Below are 16,092 nucleotides of genomic sequence, written 5' to 3' on the forward strand. Positions count from 1 at the left end.
TGTTGTTACTTAAAAAGTGGGCACAGGACATGAACAGACACTTCACTAAGGAAGAGATCCAGGCAGCCAACAAACATGAAGAAATGTTCATGATCACTAACCATTAGAGAGCTGCAAATCAAAACAACAATGAGATATCATCTCACACCAACAATAACAGCAAAGATGAAAAATGTAGAGGACAATAAATGCTGGTGGGGATGTGGAGAGACTTGGACACTCCTGAATTCCTGGTGGGACTGCAAAATGGTCCAACCTCTCTGGAAAGCAATATGGCATTTCCTCAGAAGGTTGAAAATAGAAATACCTTATGATCCAGCAATCCCTCTACTTGGTATTTACCCACAAGAAAAACGAACCACAGCACGAGAAGATATATGCACACCAATGTTCATAGCAGCACTATTTACAATAGCAAAAAGATGGAGACAGCCAAAGTGCCCATCAACTGAAGAATGGATAAACAAATTGTGGTACATACACACAATGGAATATTATGCTACCTTGAAGAACAACAAGGAAGTGACAAGTCACTGCATAACATGGATGAACCTTGAGGACATTATGCTGAGTGAAATTAGTCACAAAAAGAGAAATACTGCATGGGACCACTACTGTAAAGGACTAAGAAAAAGAAACCATACTAAAGGGGGGTGGGGAGAATTTTTAGTTGATTCCTGGGAAGTTGGTGGTGGGTGAGGGGAGGGAGGGGAAGGTGGAGCACAGGGCAGGGATTAGACACAGGAAAGTTTGGGTGCTGGGGAGGGGGGCAATATACAAGGAAGGAGAGGGAAATGGAAGAACAAAGCAGATGGGAGAACAATTAGACATGTTTGAATGGGCTAAGTGGGACAGAGATAAAGAATGATGTATGCACAACCTTAGAACTACAGGGCTCTGGGATACAGAGATTGAGGCATGGTTGGAATGAGGAAAAGGGGGGAATAATGTTAAGATGCTTGGCTGTCTTTTGAATCTTGGTCTTCCTTGCATTATAATATAAAATAGACAGTGGAGGGGGAGAGAAAGGAATAGTCAGAAACACCATATAGAAAGCTTTTAAGTCCGTCTTCTGCCTATAACTGATTGGAATACCTAAAATGGGGCTACAGCGTACCCAGTGAACAAGGCTTCCTGCGTGCAGAGCCTTTGCAATACATAAAACTATAGGTAAAACCTGAACCACATCCAGATCTCCAGAGATGAGAAATCTCCACTTGAAAGGACAAGCAGACCAGCCTGGAGCAGCTAGAAGAACAAAAGATACTTCTTGAAAGAAAGACCTACAGGAAAAATACAAAACAATAGAGGCAGATGGACTGTTACTACAAGAACAAACAAATCGCTTCCCTAGGAAACATCAAGGCAAGTGGTCGGGTCCTCTCAATGCAAACCCCCTTCTAAGACTTAGACTCAACGGAAATGCACGCTCTGATTGGTGATCACACTCATCACCAATGGGGGAAGAGAGGTAAAAGCAGCAATGACGCAGCAAGCTAAGCCCTACAATGTTCGGTGGGCTTCTGTGGACCCGGGTGGAGACCTGATTGGCCAGCAGTATGGGGAGACACGGGGACTCTTGGACCCAGAGTCAGTGGCGTGGCCACTGAGGACTAGAGTGGAGAGTGAAGCTACCAGCTGACAGGAAGAGAGAGCATATGCACAAGAACACCCACACTTGCAGATGGTACCCACTTGACCTGGCTTCGATGACTGGATGATCAAAGCTCAACCAGAAGGAAGAAGAGGAAAAAAAGAGTAATCTGATACAATTTGATGAACTTGACCTACACCTATGGATGCAGTAACTCAAAAGAGGGAACAAATCCTTACAGCAAGAAACATTCCCATCCCCTCCACACACAGAGTAGACAGAGATGGGCAACTTGGACATTGGATACCCAAAATGGGGGTGATGGAGACTACAAAGGCAAGAAGTGACTGGCTTACAAACTTTCAAGAGGGGACCTAGAGCCAGGGGCCATGGAGGAAGGCAGAATCTCCAGTGAGTACTGTCCAATCTGTCTAGGCAGAGCTGATGAAACGCAGATGGGTCACTTGTGATACAATAGTGAATAATTGTTATCAGGACTGATTGTGAGGGTTGGAAACGTAAAGGTAGACATTTTATAGCAAGGAAGGGAGTAATTAACTCTCCCGTCTAGGAGCGGAGGTCTCTAGGACCATCAACCGAGAAGAGCCGAGAGCAGGACCCTACCCAGAGAAGCAGCGAGGCAGAGATAGAGGCAGAGACGATGACATGGAGTGATGAAGTGGCTGGGGACTTTGGATCCAGAGAAGGAGAAGCACTGTGTGCTGAAGAGACTGGGGTGGGGGTGTAGGGGAGTGTAGGGGGTGGGTTTGTAGGGTATACCCTTTGGTTGGTTGATGATGCATGGAGGGGATTGGAACTATGGCAATGAAACTATATACAATAGAATGAATGTAAAACTAAAATTCTCTCATGTTAACTATTATATAATTCACAATAAAACATTAAAAAAAAAAAAAAAAGATAAAACAAAACAAAACAGAAAAAACGTTGTTACTGGTGATGAGACATAGATCCATCACTATGAGCCTGAGAGGAAAAGCAGAGTATGGAATGGAGACATTCTCAATCACCAATCAAGAAAAGGTTCAAAAGTCAACCATCAGCTGGAAAACTGATGCTTACAGTTTTCTGAGATTCTCAAGGGCCAATATATTGGAACACTATCAAGAAAAAGATTCTCAATCAACAGTACTTTTACATTGTTATGTTCACTGCAGCTGAAGTATAAGCTTCAGATTAAACGCAGAGGACTGTTATCTAAGGGCATTGTGATCTTGCATGACAGTACATGTTCACGCACCTCTGCCTATACTGCTGACACTCAGCAAAACTTCATTTTGAGGTGTTAAAGCATCCTCCCTATAGTCCTAATCTTGCTCCATTTGGCCTGTTTGGGCTCCTGAAAGCAGCCCTTCGAGGACAAAGATTCCTCTCTGATGAAGAAGTGAAGACAGCAGTGCATTCTTGGCTCAAAGCTCACCCTAAAATATTTTTTAAAAAGCACTAAGTAAACTTGTTGACAGATGGACAAAGTGTATTGAAAAGCAAGGAGATTGTGCTGAACAATTATTTGTCTTTTCTAAAAGTTGATTAAAATAAATTCTACAGCTAGAGTGCAGATAATTTTCGACTCCCCTTAGTAGAATTTGCACCAAAACAGTCTACATGCGCAGGCTCAGGGCTATCCTGTCTGGAGGGCTAACAGGTGTGTGGGTAACCCCAGCTCAGACTCTGATCTCTGCTCAGTCTTCTTTCCCTGCTTTGCTCTACTTTGGCAGCACCAAGAATTTCAAACCTCTTACTTATCACTCCCTTCCTCTGGAGTAGGAGAGGCTAAATCCTCTACCATCTGGTGGCCAAGCTGCCTGGAGCCTGGGAAGGACTCCTCCATCCTCCCTGGGCTAGGGGGAGGGGGCGGTCCAGATGAAGATACCCCTCCTACCTTGGGGCTACTGTGGAGCAGCACTTTCTGCAGTGGCCAAGGCTGGCATCTAAGTACTATTTGTGAATAGATGCATTCATTAAGAGCAATGTTTCAGGCCTATGTGTGAAAGGCATCTAGCTCAGCAACCCTGTGCCGTATCTTTTTAACTCCTCGCTGAAGCATCTGAAAAACCAAACTCGGTGCCATCGAGTCTATTTCAACTCATAGTGGCCCTATACAAGAAAGTAGAACTATTCTATAGGTTTCCAAGCCTGTAATCTTTACAGATGCAGACAACCACATCTTTCTCCCACAGAGCTGCTAATGGGTTCAAACTGTAACCTTTCTGTACGCAGCTGAGTGCTTTAACCACTGTGGCACTAGACTCCTCAGCACTTTGAGGTAAGGTGGTTATTATCACTACTTACAGATGAGAACACTGAGACTTGGATTCACCCAAGGCCACCAGGTTAGAACAGAGCAAAAGACAGCCCAGCTCCTGACCTTAGGGTGGTTTTCAGAATTCCCATTAAGAGAGCATCCTGGAGCTGAATCCCCAAGGGCTCAGATGAGGACAGGAAGAGCTCTTCTGCTGAAGGTCTCAGGGTGCTCCCCCACCTGAGGGGCAGGAAAAGACATTCTGTATGTGCCTGGTGGGATGCTAGGCATTTTAAGCACCTTATTTCATCATTAAACAGCAACACTAGCCCAGCAAGGTGGATCTATAGACTTTGCTTGAGGCCCTGAGCAAATTCTCCCAGTCTCTCACCCGGCTGGAAGTCAGGCAGTTAGAGCTTTGCTGAAAGCTGGAGTCAATCTGAGGCAGCTTTGAGAACTATTGTTTCTGTTTATCCAGCATCCCTTCCTCCTTTGTTCTACAGCAGGATCCATCCTCCTGCTCAAAAGGGGAGACCATGTGACCAATCAAAACACTTCCTAGCTAGAAGACCAGGCCAAGGGAGGGGCATGCAGCCCAGGCTGGGCCAATAAGAGTCCTTCTCCAGGAATTTTCTAATTAGAGCAGAGAGAGCCCTTTCTCTCTCTCTTTGGTTATAAAACTCCAGTGGTGTGTCCACAGCTGCTGGAGGCATGTTCCATGCTTGTGAAGAACTGAGTCCCTGGGAAATGAAGGTAGGTTAGTTAAAAATTAAGTTCCACCATGAGTAACAGCGGTCTGACTCTAGTGGGTTTTCACTTGATGAGAGTTATAGAAGTGGACAATTGTTGGTGTTGGGTCAGTGTGAGGTCTAAGGTCTTTTGAATTTTCTTAGCCCGAGAATGATTCCCTTAGTGTCAAAATGGCTGCCTCAGCTCCAGCTCCCAAGCCTACAATCCCTAGAAGCCCACTCCAAGATTTCCTTGTGTTGTTGTTATTAAGTGGCGTTGAGTCAATTCCAACCAATAGCGACCCTGTATAGTGTTTCCAAGGAGCAGCTGGTGAACTTGAACCACTGGCCTTGCAGTTCAAATGACTTTGCAGTCTGATATATTAGCCCACAGTGCCACACCAGGACTCCACTACATCTCATTGGCCACCAGTATCGGCAGGGGAAGCTGCAACATGTAGTTTGTTTGTTTTGGAATAAGACCATTGCCACACACACACCACCACCACCACCACCACCAACACCCCAACAATCTAGTTTTATTTCTGAGGAAGAAAGGAAGAATGAATAGATACTGGGTAGGTAACTCTGTCACAAAAGATGACACGCAGAGAGACACAGAGATAAACACTGGACACAGTCTGAGTGAGTTCCAAAACGGCTCCTTTTTCCTTAAACTGGCTTGAATTCAACTGCTATCACCACATCAAGAGATCACTGACCAGCAGGAGATAACATTTGCCAGAGACCTCTTCTACTCCCCTGGATTTTAATGCAGGCTTCTCTCAGAAGACCCATCCTTCATTTCTGCAGAAAAAGCCCCTTTTTTTGTAGCAATTTTGCCCTTATTCACGCCTGGATTAACAGCAAACTCTAATTTCCATGCCGACTCATTTCCTATCCTGTCACAGAGCCTGGTGGAGGCCCCAACTCAGCCCTGCCCATTCCTCAGTCAAGTAAGGGTGCAACCAGGGAAAACTCAGGGGTTCCTGACCTCTCCTGGGACTCAGAGACCAGACCTGGGAGCAGAGTTGTCAGACCTGGGAGGGCAGCACATTCAATACTTCCATTTTAGGGACATGGGAAAAACACTGAGACCTGCAGACGGGGATCTGTGCGGTCATGGCCACAAAGCTGCATCCACACAGATGCACTGCCCTTAGGGCAGATAGAAAGGCTCAGGTCTGGAGGCCTGGCCAGCACTGAGGCCCCAAAGGAAACTTCCCACCCAGCAGGACTCTGAACTCCTCAACTGCAAGTTCCTTGAGAGATGATAAAAATGACTCTCGTGACTGGTTGGAGAAGGGCAGGACCCACCCCTGCAACTCCCATCTGACTCCCTGAGGCTTGGGAAATGAGTCGGCATGGAAGTCAGAATCCACCATTAATCCAGACAAGAGTAAGGCAAAAGGTTGCCAAAAAGAGGCTGTTTCTGCTCCAAGGAGCAAGATTTGTGAGGGAATTCCAGAGCCACGAGACCAGAGCCAGGATTCCTTGCCTGGTTCCCTGACCTTGAGTAACCTGATTGACCTCTTGGGGCCTGGATTTTCCACTCACCCCCCTAGGACAAATGCATGTTTATTTGCCCCTTCATGCATTTGTTTATTCCTTCCTTCATTTGTTTGGGTTTTGGGGTTTTGTTTTTGGTGTTCTGTTTTTTTTTCCTTTCATAATTGGTATGTTACTGGCTGTTTTGAGGATCAGTACAGAGACATTATGAACAATTTGTACACAGTTCTTAATGTACGTACCAAAAATCTAAAATGTCAAGTAGTTACCATTCTTTTCTAAATTCCGGTGACTTTCCAGCTTTAAATTTGGAGACAAAATTTTCCTTAACAGGATATCAAGTACCAAGCAGCATTTTAAATTGTTGATAAATTGTGACATCCTAAGTCTCACTAATTCACAATTTAATATCATACACACACCATAGTCAAATGTCCAACCTTTCACAGCACATAGCAAGTTATTAGGAAAAGTAGGTTACCACAAGCAAAGATGTTACAGACGTACAGTCAGACAGGGCGAACCATGAAGAGGAGCAGTTTTAAGAAACAATTCTACTGAAAAATGACATGGAAATAGAAGTCATTAAACATGTTCAAGACATATGCATGCATGACCTTGACGTCAAAATGCCAGTTAATGTTTTGTATTATGGGATATAAAAACTGCCTTTCCTTCCCTCCCCTCCCCTGCATCTAAGGAATGTTATATGGATTCATTCCCAAGACAATCAAAGCCTGCCACAATTTACTGTGGGTTAATTCACCAGACTGCAAAGTTGTTTGAACTACAAGGTCGGTGGTTCAAGCTCACCAGCTGCTCCTCAGAAACCCTACACAGGGTCACTATGGGTCAGAACCAACTCGAAGGCACTTAACAACAAAAAATAAATAAATAAACAACCACAGAATGATTTCTTTTCTTAAACAAAAGCATTTACACTTAAAAAAAAAACTTTGAATGAAGAATAATTTTATCCTTAATAAAAATGTTTCTAGAAAACTAGAATTTACAAAAGAGTTGGCACAAATATGCCTCTGGTTTGTCCAAGAAGGACGATCCTTTAACCACTGATGAGACATGATAGATGAACAGTACTCAGACTTGACTTCTTTCTCTCTTGCTTCATTTATTCATTTGTTCATTCATTCATTGATTCATCCAACAAGTATTTATTAGCTTCTGCTCCCTTGGAAAGAGACATGTGGTAGGAGGAGATTCAAACCTTCATCTGCCACTCTTTTTGACAACAATAACTAGTCATGTTGCTCTGTGCTTTAGTCTCCTTATCTGAAAAATGGGAAGGAATAAGAATCTCACAGGGAAGATGTAAAAATTAAATTACACAATATGTTTGTGTTGTTGTTAAGTGCTGTTGAGTCAGTTCTGAATTCTATAGACTTTCCAAGGCCGTAAATCTTTACGGGAGCAGAAAGACTCATATTTCTCTCACAGAGTGACTGGTGGATTCGAACTGCCAGCCTTGTGGTTAGCCATTCATTACTTATCCTCCAGTGCCACCAGACAATATGAGAGTCCCTAATAAATGCTCTCCAGTGTAGAGATGCTAAAGCAAATGGAAGAAGTGAGGAGATAGAAGAGCTGAACAGAACATTTCCAAGGTCAGCTCAAGAAGACAAAGTCAAATATAACAAAATGTACAAAGACCGGAAGTTAGAAAGTCAAAAGGGAAGAAATAGCTCAGCATTTCTCAAGCTGAGGGAACTGAGGGAAAAAATTCAAATCTCGACTTGGCAGTATTAAAAGATTCTCTGGAAAAATTATTGAACAATGAAGTAAGCATCAAAAAAAGATGGGAGGAATATGCAGAGTCACTGTACCAAAAAAGAAATGGTCAATATTCAACCATTTCAAGAGGTAGCATATGATCAAGAGCCAATGATCCTGAAGGAAGAAATCCAAGGTGCATTGAAGACATTGGCAAAGAACAAAAGGCACGAGGAATATAAGGAATGCAAATTGAAATCTTTCAACAAATTAATGGGGCACTGGAGGTACTCATCCACCTATGCCAAGAGATTTGGAAGACACCTACCTGGCCAATTGTCAGGAAGAGATCTGATTGTGGGCCCATTCCAAAGAAAGGTGACCCAACAGAACCTAAAAATCATCAGACAATATCACTGAAGGCCCATGCAAGTAAAGTTTTACTAAAGAGAATACAAAAATGATTACAATCTTACATTGACAGAGAACTTCCAGAGGTTCAAGCCGGATTCAGAAGAGGTTGTTGAATGAGGGATATCATTGTTGACATCGCATGGATCTTGGCTGAAAGCAGAGAATGCCAGAAAGATGTTTACTTGTGCTTTATTGACTACTCAAAAGCTTTAAATTATTTGGATCATGACAAGTTATGGACAGCATTGTAGAGAATGAGTATTCTGGAAGACTTCATTGCGCTCATGAGGAACCTGTACATAGACGAAGAGGCAGTTGTTCAAACAGAACAAAGGAACACCAAATGATTTAAAATTTGAAGTTGTAAAGACTTCATTTTGCTCAAACCAACCATCAACACTCACGGAAGCAGCAGTCAAGAAATTAACAACGAATTACATTAGGCAAATCTGCTGCACAAGACTTCTTTAAAGTGTTCAAGAGCAAAGATGTCAGTTTGAGGACTAAAGTGCACCTGATCCAAGCCATAGCATTTTCAATAACCTCATGTGCATGTGAAGGCTGGACCATGAATAAGGAAGACCATAGAAAAATTGATGCATTTGAACTATGATATTGGAGGAGAATATTAAAAGTACCATAGACTTCCAAAAGAATAAACCAATCTGTGTTGGATGAAGTACAGCCAGAGTGCTCCTTGGAAGCCAGGATGGTCAGACTTCATCTCTCATACTTTGGACATATTATCAGGAGGGACAAGTCGCTGGAGAAAGATATCATGTTTGGTAAAGTGGAGGGTCAGAGAAAAAGAGGAAGACACCCAGCGAGATGGAATGGCAGACTGACAGCATCAATGGGTTCAAGTGTGGCAACAATTGTGAGGTTGGCCCAGGACTGGGCAGTGTTTTGTTCTGTAAGTCAGTACCGACTCGATAGCACCTAGCTACTAATAATAATAATGATAAATGCTGGTGTAGTGCTGTGGGTTAAGGAGCTGGACTGCAAAATCAGTTTGAACCATAAGTTCAGTGATTGAAGCTCACCAGTTGCTCCTCAGAAACCCTATACAGAGTCGCTGTGAGTTGGAACCAACTCGATGGCACTTAACAACAACAAGAAGTGCTGAATACAGCAGCTATCAGACAATAAAAGACAGTCCAATGATGATGATGATGATGATGAAGGTGGTGTGCAAAGTAAGCCTAGGCCAATGCCTCACACATAAAAGGTGATCACGAAGTTCTAACTAATACTATTGCTCATTCTGTTGAATAATGTTGATCACTAGTATACCTAATATGTTGGTAAATAGCTAATCATTCTAACACAATAATAGCCTTCACTCACCCAGTTTCACTTTCGGTAGTGAACTGCAGGTAACTGGAAATGGAAAGTTCCAGAAGTAAACAACTCATAAGTTTTTTAATTGTATGCCATTCTGAGTAGTGTGATGGATCTTGAGCTATCCTCCTCCATCCCATACCACCTGGGACATGAATCACCTCTTTGTCCAGCATATCCACTCTATAGATGCTTCCGTCCCACTGTTAGTCATTTAGTCATTTTGGTTATCGGAGCGAATATGCTTATGTTCAAGTAACCCTTATTTTACGTCATTGTTGTTGTTGTCAGGTGCCATCGAATCAGAACCAACTCATAGCGACCCCATGCACAGCAGAACAAAACAATGTCTAATCCTGAGCCAACCTCACTACCGCTGCCACACTTGAGTGTATCAATGATGCCACCTGGCCAATCCATCTCATTGGGGGTTTTCCTCTTTTTCTCTGACCCTCTATCTTACCCAGAATGACATCCTTCTCCAGCGACTGTTCCCTCCTGACAATATGTCCAAAGTATGAGAGACGAAGTTTAGCCATCTTGGCCTCCAAGGAGCACTCTGGCTGCACTTCTTCCAAAACAGATCTATTGGTTCTTTTGGCAGCCCATGGCACAATTCAAAGGCATCAATTCCACAATTCAAAGGCATCAATTCTTCTACGATCTTCTTTATTCACTGTCCAGCTTTCACATCCATATGAGGTTATTGAAAATACCATGGCTTGGGTCAGGCATACCTTAGTCTTCAAGCTGACATCTTTGCTCTTCAATACTTTAAAAAGTTCCTGTGCCTAATGCAATACGTCATCTGATCTCTTGACTGCTGCTTCCGCCCAAGAGTAGTGATGCTGGAGTTCAGAAATGCCTAAGAGAAGCCATAAACTGCTTCCTTAAAGCAGAAAGGTGAAAATTCTCAACCTAATAAGGAAAGAAAGTTGCTATGCTGAAGTTACTCAGATCTCACTCACGTAACTTTTATTCCAGTATAGTGTTATAATTGCCCTATTTTATTGTTGTTGTTCATCTCTTATTGTGCCTATTTTATAAATTAAACTTTACCGTGGTGGTGGTGGTGGTGTGTCACTGAGTCAGTTCTGACTTGTAGCCACCTTGTAGAGGGTTTTTGAGGCTGTACATCATTACGGGAGCAGAAAGCCTCACCTTTCTCCCATGGAGTGACTGGTAGATTCGAACTACAGTGGTTATTCATAAACCACTACACTAAAAATTTCCCAGAGGTATGTTATGTATAGGAAAAAACATAGTGTATCTATAAGGCTAGGGGGCACTGTGGATTAGGTATGGGGCTGCTAACTGCAAGGTCAATGGTTCAAACTCATCAGCTGCTTCAAGGGAGAAAGATGAGGCTGTCTGTATTCGTAAAGGTTTACAGTCTTGGAAATCCTATATAGGGTCACTGTGAGTCAGAATCAACTCAAGGCAGTGGGGTTTGAAGTAGGTACTATCCACCATTTCAGTTTCAGGCATCCACTGGGGGTCTTGGAAGATATTCCTCACAGGTAGGTAGGAAGGGTATATGTAAAGTGTTGACCTAGGCTATTCAAAAAGTGGTCACTGTTAATGCTGACCGTCCCACTGATGTTCCCTACCCTTCAACAGAAGCCTCCAAGCATCCTGGCCCTGGTGAAGGCTTGTGGTCATTTGGGCATTCAGAGTGGGTGAATATGGATCCCATGGTCCTGTGGAAGCCTCCACCCAGAGTATCTCTGAGCCCAAATCTCTATCCCACCTGCTGCTGGAGGAGACAGAACTTTCCAATAAACCTCGAGTCAGGCTCTAGACCAGTCATTGCCCATCCACCCCCCTGTGGCCCCCAGCCCAGGAGCAAACCAGATTCTGCTCTTCCTGCCCAACATTTATATTTCTAGCTATTTATAACCCTGACTGAGAGCAGCCCATGGCTGTGGCTTAACGGACGATGAGAAATCTAGCCTCCTGTCATGTGGACAGCCCCAGGGGCCTCTGGCACCCAATGAAGCACACTTCATTTTCCATACTACCTCTGTAGTTTTCTTTCTTCTTGCCAGATTCTCTCTGATCACCATTCGGCATCTCAGTTCATGGGACCACATGGCTCAGTGTCACCTTACCTATCCCAGTAGTGTTGTTCTTGGAGCCCCCAGACCATGGGTTCCTGGTCTCAAGGCCCTCTCCAACTAAGGGGGAGGCAGCCCTGACAGTCGTCAGAAAAGTGGAGGAAAGGGTGAGGAACAGTGTCCCATAGCTTTGAAGTTTGAGTGGTACAAGGGGCAAAGGAGAGAAGTAGAACATCATGGGAGGACCAGAAGCCACTGCAGCATGGAGACAGTGCAGAAACACAGGGGATGGAACCTAGTTCTGCCCCTTCCTGGCTGTGCACCCTTGGGAAAGTTACTTAACCTCTTTGAATTCCATCTCTTTTCCTGTGTAACATGACTCTGTTGTTCCACATGTTTGTCCTAGCATTTGATTTCTGAAAAGGAATCAATCTGTTTAAAAGGGCTTTGACTTCAAGTACAGCTGATGGGGATCCCGCTCTAAAACTGTTCTGATTTGGAGTAGGTCTCTCAGTCAAGGTAGCAGCTGTCCCAGCTTGGGGCTGAATGGCCACAGGAACCCAGGTCTGCCAGAGGGAGGAGACGATAGAAAATGTGCCTGGGTGAGGACTCTGGAAACTCGTAGGAGCAAACGTATCCTAAGGTGAGAGCTCAGGGCCTCCCTTAGACTGTGGTGGAATATGGCCTCTAGTTACTTAGTGGAACTCTGCCTCATGTGGTGGTGGTGGTGTGCCGTGGAGTTGGTTCCGACCCATAGCGACCCTGTACAGGGTTTCTGAGGCTGTAAACCTTTACGAGAGCAGAACGCCTCATCTTTCTCCCGCGGAACAGCTGGTAGTTTCGAACTGCTGACTTTGTGGTTCGCAGCCCGATTCATAGCCACTATGCTACCAGAGGTCCTTGCCTCAATGGTGTAAGGAGAGAAAAATCAGGACCCAAGATACCAGCATTGGGCCCAACCAGGTAGCCCAGAACTGCACTCCACAATGTTTTCAAAGTTGTAAGCTTCCAGAAGCAGATCACCAGGCCTTATTTCCAAGGCACCTCTGGTTGGGTTTGAACTGCCAACATTTTGGTTAGTAGTCCAGTGCTGAACTATTTGCTCTAGTGGTACCAGAGCCTGACAAATCCTGCTTGCTGCCCTTAATGCTCCCCTTCCTGGATAGAGGCCTGTCTGAGCTGGTTGACCCTGACTGATGCCTCAAATAGATTACATTTCTCATTACACTGGGGGAAGCAGGTAAAGTGTTTGTGTGGGGGGTCAGGGGAGGGTCAAAGATGGCGACATATGTCCTCTAAATAATCCCCCAGGTTGGATTCTCAGGCGTCTCCTTGAGGCTCCTACTCCCCTCTGAGCTCTGGAAAGGAAGAACTTGATCTAGCCTGTTCAATGTGGTTTCCCAGGGGGCCACCACAGAGCCTAGAGTTCTCAGAGTGAATTAATGAAGGGATTAAAAATGAAAAAAGATGATCGTCAGGGAGGGCTTGTCAGGTATGAGTAGAGCAATGAGACTGAGAAGACAGCCTTGGTCTGTCGCCCCAGCCCTCACCCCCTTAGCAGGTCAAGTCATAGTATGGGGTGCCAGAAGAAGTATAGCGTGCAGAGCATCCCAGATCTACTACCTACAGGCTGGATGACCTCAGGCTCCTGGTTTAACCTCTCTAAACCTTACATTCCCCACCTATCAGAAAGAAAAAAACCCTAAAACTATCTAGACAGAAGGTTTTAATTAACTTTTATGCTTTTAATTTATTCCATTTTCAATATATTGAACAAGACACTATATTGAAAATCAAATACATTCCAAGGCTATAAGCAAGGGTATAACCTAGCCAGTACTCAACACACAGGCATTTCTTTCCTTGGCAAGGCAGGGTAGTGCGGACAGAGAACCACCCCACCCCCTGATACCCTTCCATGCCTTCTCTTCCTGTCTCAGTGTGCTGCCTGTTCCCCCAAGAGGGGCTGGCAGCCGTTGTGCTAGCTGCTGGCCTGCTTCCAGGTCCAAACCAGAAACAGGAACCACCCCCGGCCCAGTAGCAACCACTCACTGTCTTCCTCCCTCCCCATTCCCACACACTAGCCCCTGCTCCCAACCTCCATTCCCTTCCTTCTTTCTTCAGTGGCTCCCTCACCTCTGTTTCTCATGAGAGGCACAGCCTCAGAAACCCTATACAAGGTCGCTATGAGTGGAAACCAACTTGATGACACTTCACAACAACAGAAACCATCTTGGCCTGTTGGAAAAAAAACCAAAATGGAAACACCTCTTCATCCATCTTCTATTATGGGTTGTTCATAGCCCCTCTACTTAGTCCTCCTAGACTCAAAAATGGTCCATCTGTCCCTGTTGAGAGCCCAGCCTGACCCCACAATCTGCTAAAAAGACTTTCCCTGTGAAGGGAATGGAGACTTCAACAGAAACAAAAGGCCATTTATCTAGGAGTCCTGGGGTGGCACTGAACTTCAAGGTCAGTTTGAACTGCAAGGTCGGTGGTTCAAGTTCACCAGTCTCTTCTCAGAAGCCCTATATAGGGTCACTATGGGTTGGAATCGACTCAACGGCACACAACAATATATACAGAAAGAGAGACAGTGTCCTGGTGTGGCACTGTGGGTTAATGCACTGGATTACAAGAAAGTCGGTTTGAACTGCAAGGTCAGTAGTCCAAGCTCACCACTCGCTCCTCAGAAACCCTATACATGGTTTCTATTAAGCAGGAACCAACTCGATGGCAGTTAGCAAAAAGCAATATATATACATATGCCTATGGGGAATGCAGTGGCTCCATAGGATAACCATTGGACTGGGTCAGTGATTCAAACCCACCAACTTCTCTGTGGGAAAAAGATGCGGCTTTCTACGCCCACAAAATGTTAAAGCCTCAGAAACTCTATACAGGGTGGCTATGAGTCTAAACTGACTCCATGGCACTTAACAACAACAACATGTACAAATATGTACATATATATAAATCAAAGTGGTTACCAGGAGTGGAAGAGAGGGAGAAATGGGGAGTTTTTTGTTTTGTTTTGTTTTTTTAAGTTTTTGTTGTGAATTGAGTGAAGGTTTACAGGGCAGATAATCAATTTTACATTCAATAAATCATACACCTTGTCTCATTACAATGATTATAATCCCCTCCATGAACCACCACCACCACCACCACCACCATATACCATCAGTTAACAGTATTTCTATTCATTTGAGCTCTTTTTTTTTTTAAACACTCAGACATATATAATAATTTACACCACCAAAGGGCACACATTCTGCAAGTCTGCCTCCTAGCTGCCAGCTCTCAGTCCCTCTCTTTCCATGAATCTAGAGTCCTCAGCTCTTCCTTCTCTCCATGTCCCCATCTCTGCCCCCATCTCTAGTGTCCTGGTGTCGCTGCTTCCCTGGATAAGGTCTCACGTTCCGCTCATGCTCGTCTCCCTTGATGGTCCTATGGTCCTCTGTTTTTGAACTATACGATTAACTACTCCCCTATTTTTATGACAAAACTTCTACCTTTACAATTGTGACAGTTGCAATTAGTCATGGTAACAATTACTCACTATTGAATCATAAGAATCTTATCCCCATCTCTTTTTACTAGACCCATCTAGACAAGATGAAAATTATTCAGTGGGGACTCTTTGTTCCCCCACTCACTCTTAAACTAAACTCCCTCTTGAAACCTTGTAAGCCACTCACTTCGTGCCTTTATCAGCCCCTCATTTTAGGTAGTCAATGTCTAAGTTGCCCATCCCTATCTACCCTGCATACAGAGGGGATAGCATTGATACTTGATGTGAAGACTCCTTCCCTCTCTGTCGGTATTTTGAGTAGCGTAGTGGTTACAAATCGGGCTGTGAACCACAAGGTCAGCAGTTTGAAACTACCAGCTGTTCTGCAGGAGAAAGATGAGGCTTTCTGCTCCCGTAAAGATTTAAAGCCTTGGAAACCTTGTCCAGGGTTTCTATGGGTCGGAACCAACTCCACGGCATATAACCACCACAACCTCCATGATTATAGGTCAAGTTCATCAAATTGTAGCAATTTACCCTCCTTTCCTTTATCAAAAATTGTTTTCTTTTTTAATCTTCCTCTAGTTGTGTTCTACCAAATTCTTCAATCTCAGATCGATCAAACATGCAATCAAGATATATTGATCATTACCAGTGATTGGAATGTAAAGGTTGGAGACAAAGAGGAAAGATCAGTACTTGGGAAATATGGCCTTGGTGATAGAAATGATGCTGGAGAACGCATGATAGAATTCTGCAAAACAAATGATTTGTTCATTTCAAATACTTTCTTTAGACAACATAGGAGACAACTATACACATGGAATACATAGAAATCAAATTAACTACATCTGTGGAAAGAGATGATGTAAAACCTCCATATCATCAGTGAAAACAAGGCCAGGGGCAGACTGTGGAACAGACCATCAATTACTCATATGCAA

This window comes from Chrysochloris asiatica, unplaced genomic scaffold (genome assembly GCF_000296735.1).
Source record: "Chrysochloris asiatica unplaced genomic scaffold, ChrAsi1.0 scaffold00266, whole genome shotgun sequence".
NCBI classification, from domain to species: domain Eukaryota; kingdom Metazoa; phylum Chordata; class Mammalia; order Afrosoricida; family Chrysochloridae; genus Chrysochloris; species Chrysochloris asiatica.